This window comes from Arachis hypogaea, chromosome 1 (assembly GCF_003086295.3).
Source record: "Arachis hypogaea cultivar Tifrunner chromosome 1, arahy.Tifrunner.gnm2.J5K5, whole genome shotgun sequence".
Classification (NCBI taxonomy): Eukaryota; Viridiplantae; Streptophyta; class Magnoliopsida; order Fabales; family Fabaceae; genus Arachis; species Arachis hypogaea.
The window spans coordinates 86,550,813-86,557,231 of NC_092036.1; the positions used below are offsets into that span (position 1 = coordinate 86,550,813).

Here is a 6,419-nt window from a genome sequence, read left to right on the forward strand (position 1 = left end):
CAAGCAAACTATGTGAATAATCCCTCTAGACCACCATATGATCCAAACTCTAAGACATACAACCCAGGTTGGAAGAACCACCCGAATTTTGGGTAGGAAAACCAAGAAGACCACAAACTATACCACTCTAACCATCACAACAACCACAACCCCAACCACCAATCAAGCAACAACAGACCCTATCACAACCCACAAAATACATCATATCACTCCACCCAACAAACACACAATAACCATGACCAAGATACATCAACCTCCACCATGCAACCATGTGAAACCAGCAGCAGTTTCTCAACATTAGAAGCTGCCATAGCACAATTGTCAGCACAACTTACTGGAACTATCTCCACTGTTCTATAGAGACAACTACAGGCTGAAAGAAAGATAGATGCAAACCAAGAAGAGTTCAGATCCAACATAAAGAATCAAGGCACTACAACATTTTGGCTCTATGGCCACAGGTTTTTTGGTCACGGTAAAAAACCGTGACCATAGACCCTCTATGGTCACGGTTTTTTAGGGTGACCAAAAAAAAAAGCTATGGTCACGGCTTTTTTAAAAAGGGTGACCATAGAGTACCTATGGTAACGGTTTTTAAAAAAAAGAGTAGCCTAAAAGGGTCTATGGTCACGGTTTTGAGGGGTGATCTAAAGGGGTCTATGGTCACAGTTTTTTATAATGACCAAAAAGGGGTCTATGGTCACGATTTTTCAAAAAAGGGTGACCTAAAAGGGTCTATGGTCACAGTTTTAGGAGGGTGGCCTAAAGGGGTCTATGGTCACGATTTTGGAGGGTGGTCTAAAAGGGTCTATGGTCACGGTTTTGAGGGTGACATAAATGGATCTATGGTCACGATTTTTTACAGTGACCAAAAAGGGGCTATGGTCACGGTTTTTCAAAAAATGGTAACCTAAAAGGGTCTATGGTCACGATTTTGGGGGGTGACCTAAATGGGTCTATGGTCACGGTTTTGGGGGTGGCTTAAAAGGTCTATGGTCACGGTTTTAGGGGTAACCTAAAGGGGTCTATGGTCACGGTTTTTTACAGTGTCCAAAAAGGGGCTATGGTCACGGTTTTTCAAAAAAAGGGTGACCTAAAAGCGTCTATGGTCACGGTTTTGGGGGTGGCCTAAAAGGGTCTATGGTCATAGTTTTGGGGGTGACCTAAAGGTGTCTATGGTCACGGTTTTTTACAGCGACCAAAAAGGGTCTATGGTCACGATTTTTCGGAAGGGTGACCTAAAAGGGTCTATGGTCACGGTTTTGAGGGTGACCTAAAGAGGTCTACGGTCATGGTTTTTTACAGTGACCAAAAAGTGTCTATGGTCACGATTTTTTAAAATGGTGACCTAAAATGGTCTATAGTCACGATTTTGGGGGTGACCTAAAGGGGTCTATGGTCATAGTTTTAATCATTGGAGTTTAAATTAATTAAGATTTTTATGTATTTTTTATAATTTTAAATATTTTATCTTTTAAAAATTTTAATAATTAGAAACTAATAATAATTTTATATGATTTATTTTAAATATTAAAATTTTAAATTTAATTTTATAAATAAAAAATTAAGTTGAATACTATTAATTTTAAATTAAAAAATTTAAAACTTAATAACATAAAAAATGATTTAATAACTTAATAATGGAAGTGTTATATAATAAATTTAAGAAATTTCTATTATGAATAAATTATGGTTTATTTATTAAATTGAGTTCTTAGAGTTAGAGATTAATTTATTAGAAATGATTTAATAGATTTTTATAAATACTTTAGATTTAAGTCGATTAATATTTATGTACAATTTTTATTTTAATTAATTTTTTATATAAATTAAAATTAAAATTATGATAAAAAAAATAATAAAGATCATATAATTTAATTTAGATAATTGATATTTTAAATTTAACTGTATTTTATAAAATATGATTAGTATGTTTATTTTATAATTTAAATTAAAAATAATTATTTAAAATTAATGATATAAATAAAATTTTATCTGTTTTAAAAATAATCTTTATAATATTATATTTAAATTTTAGATTGTTATTCTATCAAAATATTTTATAAAATTATTATATTACTAATTCTAACTCTAAAATTCCTAAAAAAAACCCTTATTTCCCCAATCCCTAAATCAAAACACAACGCACACACACGTTCAAAAAAGGAAGGAAACGAGGAACAGGGGGAGCTCGAGGGGGAAGAAGAAGGGAAGGAGAGGGAGAAGGGCGTGCCGGCATCGCACCAAGCTCGTCGCCGTCGAGCTGTCGCCGCCTCATCATGGGCCGTCGCTCGTTGTCGCTGCTGGGTTCTTCGTCAGCGCTACTGCAGACAAGAAGTGAAAGAGAGAAAGCTAGCGCAAGAGAAGAGGAGGAGGGCCGCTATCTCGCGCCGTCACTGTCATGCCTTGTTGTCGCAGCTATGGAGACCACCACCGTTGTTGGAATCGCGAACTGAGGAGAAAGGGAGAGCGACGCTGAGAGAGATTGACGGAAGCCAGTGAAGCGCGTGAGAGAAGGGGAGCCGATTTCCGTCACCGCCACCGCACCCAGTTGCCACCGGTGGAGCTCGCTGTCCCTAGAGGTGAATCGGTGTCGCGTCCTTGCTGCCAGGGCCACCAGCGCTACTGCTACTCCTCAAATTCCGCCTCTTTTGCTTTGGGGGTTTCTACCGTAAATTTCACCCCAACATCACCATTAGGCAGGTTCAGCAGTAGTGGCTGGAAAATGTAGTGTATATTTTGAAACTTTACTGAATAATTCCTAATCGTGGAGCTAATTATATGTTGAAACTTCTGGGCTTATATTCTCCGTACTGATTATTCATCATTTCTTTGCTTCATCCAATATTTCCGGTAATTCGCATGTTATTTGTTATACTTCCCAATGTTGTTTAAATCATTTGAAAGTTCTAATTTTGCTACTTTATTCAGTTGTATGTATTGGTGTTGTTTGATTGGTTGTGTGTCCCTTTGATGATCTTGCTTGGTGTATTGTAGTGTTTTTTGTTTCTTGATTCTCAATGAAAAATGAAAGCTTGACAATTTTCTTTTCTCAATTAGCTGTTAAGGTCAAGTTTGATATGATAAACATAGTTGAATGTTAATTAGCACTGTGGACAAGCACATAACAAAAATTACTCTTTTAATTAATCTGCATTGGGTTAATTAGCAATATGGGAAGAAGGATCAATTCTGAGGCTTTGGAAGAAATTTCAAAATGTGAACACAAAAGAAAAATGTTGAAGTAGCTTGACTCTACAGTTTACTTTACTAAGGAGGTGTTAGAGTAGAGACAGAAAGGTGGGGTAAGTCATATAGTTGAAAGTTAATTTTATTTTGTGGTGGCATGAGCCTTAATCTTTCATGTATGTACAACCCTCACATGCTCATGGTGTGGCATCTTTTAATGGCATCATAAACAAGTAAGCACAAGCATTGAATTTTCTTGTGACTTATTCCAATTTTCCACAAAATTCTTAGATTGTTTCTTTTTTTAACCCCTGATAGCATGGACAAACTTGGTAATTTGGAGCAAGTAATGTTGAAAGTAATGCTGAGTGGCTGATATAATGATCTCAAAACAATGTTGCTCAACTCAAGGAAGAAATGAATTATGAGGCATGTCTTTGAGTAAGTTTTAAGTTTTGACTAGTATTACTATTATTTTATTATAAGTTATTGTTTAAACCCATAATTATGCATGAAGCAGTCCTGAACATGTGGCATTGCTTATAAGCAGAAAGAAATGGCCATCTTTTTTTTTTTTTTGAATTTGTTTGGATCAAAGTGAGAGATTAGAGATTTTGGCCATAATATTATATATAAACTACATATAGCATAGACGTGCTTTGTTCTAATTCTAAGTGCAAATGCAATGTTTATTAGAAGGTTATAATTTTGTTAATTCAAAGATAATGCCTCATTAGTTTTGGTATTCCGTTTATTATCTTGGTATTAGTTTTTGTTGAATAAAGAAACTAACTATGATGGCGAAAACATTTATGGTTTAGAGTTATCTTAATTCATATTGTTTATTATTTTAGTATTATCTTAATTCATATTGTTTATTTCTATTTGACAACTCTTCCATCTCTCTGGTTTGCCTGTAATCCACATAGAAAAGGATTAACATGATCAAGCCAAAGAACAGATCAAGTAAGTCACTTTGGCTCAAAATATGACATTGATCAATCAATCCAATTTTTATTTTCCTAGTTTGATGAACATATAAATCTTGACTGAATAAATAATATGAATTCTTATTTATGTAATGCTGAAAAGGTAGAAAAATCTCATTGCTTTACTAATATTTCATGAATTTGAGTTAAAGTTAAGGTTTTAGGATTGTGAATCATTTATAATTATGCATGGATATTGGATGTATATATGTTGCTCTCTATTCTATGTTAATGAAAGAATATGTTAAGAAAAACAAAGTTCATATTATGTTGTATCTTTACTTTTTACTCATTATGTCTCAATTGCTTGTCACTTGGTATTTTTTTTTTTGAGAACTTAATTGTCGGTTATTATAATAACTATCTAAATATGAATATTTGCCAAGGTTTACTTGTTGGTGATTTGTAACATTATTTAAAAATAAATCCCACCTTTTATGTGCCAACTAATTATTAAAATAATTGTATTTAGTGAATAATGGTTGTGAATAATTCTTGAGTGTTGTAGTGGATGAATGTTTCCCTTCTTTTGTTGCATATGTATTGCATCATCAAAAGTATTTTTGCAAGATATCTAACATGTTTATTTCTTTTACGTGCAGAAAGACATGATGTGATGAAGAAAATATGTTCCATACAAATATCACATGGGATAGTCTTACAATGACCTTAGTTATGTAAATGTAATATTTTGTTGATGTGTTATGTACTTTGAGGTAGTATTACATGTAATTGGAAAAATTACACTCTATTTTAATTTGTGTTGTTTAGACTAAAAATTAAACATATCTATCTTATAATGAAACTTTTATGATTTAGATTTATTTTGTGATTATTATCATTTTGGGATGTGATTATAATTTAAAAAGATTGAATCTCATAAACAACAATAGGCTATAGTCACCATTTTAAAAAAATCGTGACCATAAATGAGTCTATAGTCACGGTTTTAGGTGGGGTGACCATAGAGGCTATGGCCACAGTGAAAACCGTGATCATAGATAGGGCTATGGTCACGATTTTAAGGAAGGGTGACCATAGAGGCTATGGTCACGGTTTAGCCTTATCTATGGTCACGGTAAAAAAAACGTGGCCTAAAGTGTCAGATTTTGAAAATTAAAATCGTGACCATAAAAAACCGTGACCATAGACCTATGGCCACGAGAGAATAGGCCACGGTAAAAAACCGTGACCATAGGTCCAAAACCGTGACCATAGATCTATGGTCACCCTTTTTACTAGCTATCCGTGACCTTAGGCCTTTTTTTTGTAGTGAGGGGCAGCAATTTCAAAATTGGAAGCATAAGTAGGGAGCTTGTCTAACAAATACCAATGCCTACACATATATTTTCCACTGATACCATGGCCAACCCAAGAGAGAAATGTAAGGCCATCACACTAAGAAGTGGAAGAGTTGTAGAAGAAGCAACCCCAGGCCAAAGCAACCAAGAAGAAGAAGCTGCAAGGGAACCTGAAACCAAGAAAGAAGAAGAGACCTCTGCACCATCCTCACCAAAGCAAGTCCTAAAGTCTTATGTGCCCAAGGCACCCTATCCACAAAGACTGAAGAAGGATGGAAAAGACAGCTAGTTCTCTAGATTCCTAGAAATCTTCAAGAAGCTCCAAATCAACATACCTTTTGCTGAGGCACTAGAGCAAATGCCACTCTATGCCAAAATTTTAAAGGAGCTCATGACAAGGAAGAGGAATTGGGGAGAGAAGGAGACTGTAGTGCTTACTGAGGAGTGTAGTTCCATAATACAAAAGAAGCTCCCCCAAAAACTGAAAGACCCTGGGAGCTTCCAAATCCCTGTATCATTGGGGATATAAACATTGAGAAGGCACTATGTGATCTAGAAGCCAGCATCAACCTCATGTCATTGGCTATGATGAAGAGGATGAGAATAGAAGAGGCCAAGCCAACAAGAATGGCACTTCAATTGGCTGACAGAACATTTAAATTTCTCCATGGTGTAGTGGAGGATTTGTTGGTGAAAGTGGGAGAGTTCATCTTTCCAGCTGATTTTGTTGTGCTTGATATGGAAGAAGAGGCTAACACATCAATCATTCTAGGAAGACTATTCTTAGCTACTGCTGGGGCCATAATTGATGTTTAAAAAGGGGAGCTAGTCTTAAGATTGCATGAAGAGAAGATGGTCTTCAATGTCTTCAAGGCCATGAGCTACCCTAAGAAAGTCATTGGTGAATGCATGATGGTGGATACAATTGAAAACTTGGTTC

The 6,419-nt window shown here is 35.3% G+C and overlaps 1 long non-coding RNA gene across 1 annotated transcript; it reads left to right on the plus strand.

The window, feature by feature from the left end:
* The first annotated feature begins 2,093 nt into the window (after nucleotides 1-2,093).
* LOC112695552 (uncharacterized) lies at nucleotides 2,094-5,002 on the plus strand. Its single transcript, XR_011863666.1, has 4 exons — nucleotides 2,094-2,853; nucleotides 3,508-3,630; nucleotides 4,119-4,155; nucleotides 4,781-5,002. It is a non-coding gene; the product is annotated as an uncharacterized lncRNA (long non-coding RNA).
* The last annotated feature ends 1,417 nt before the right edge of the window (nucleotides 5,003-6,419 follow it).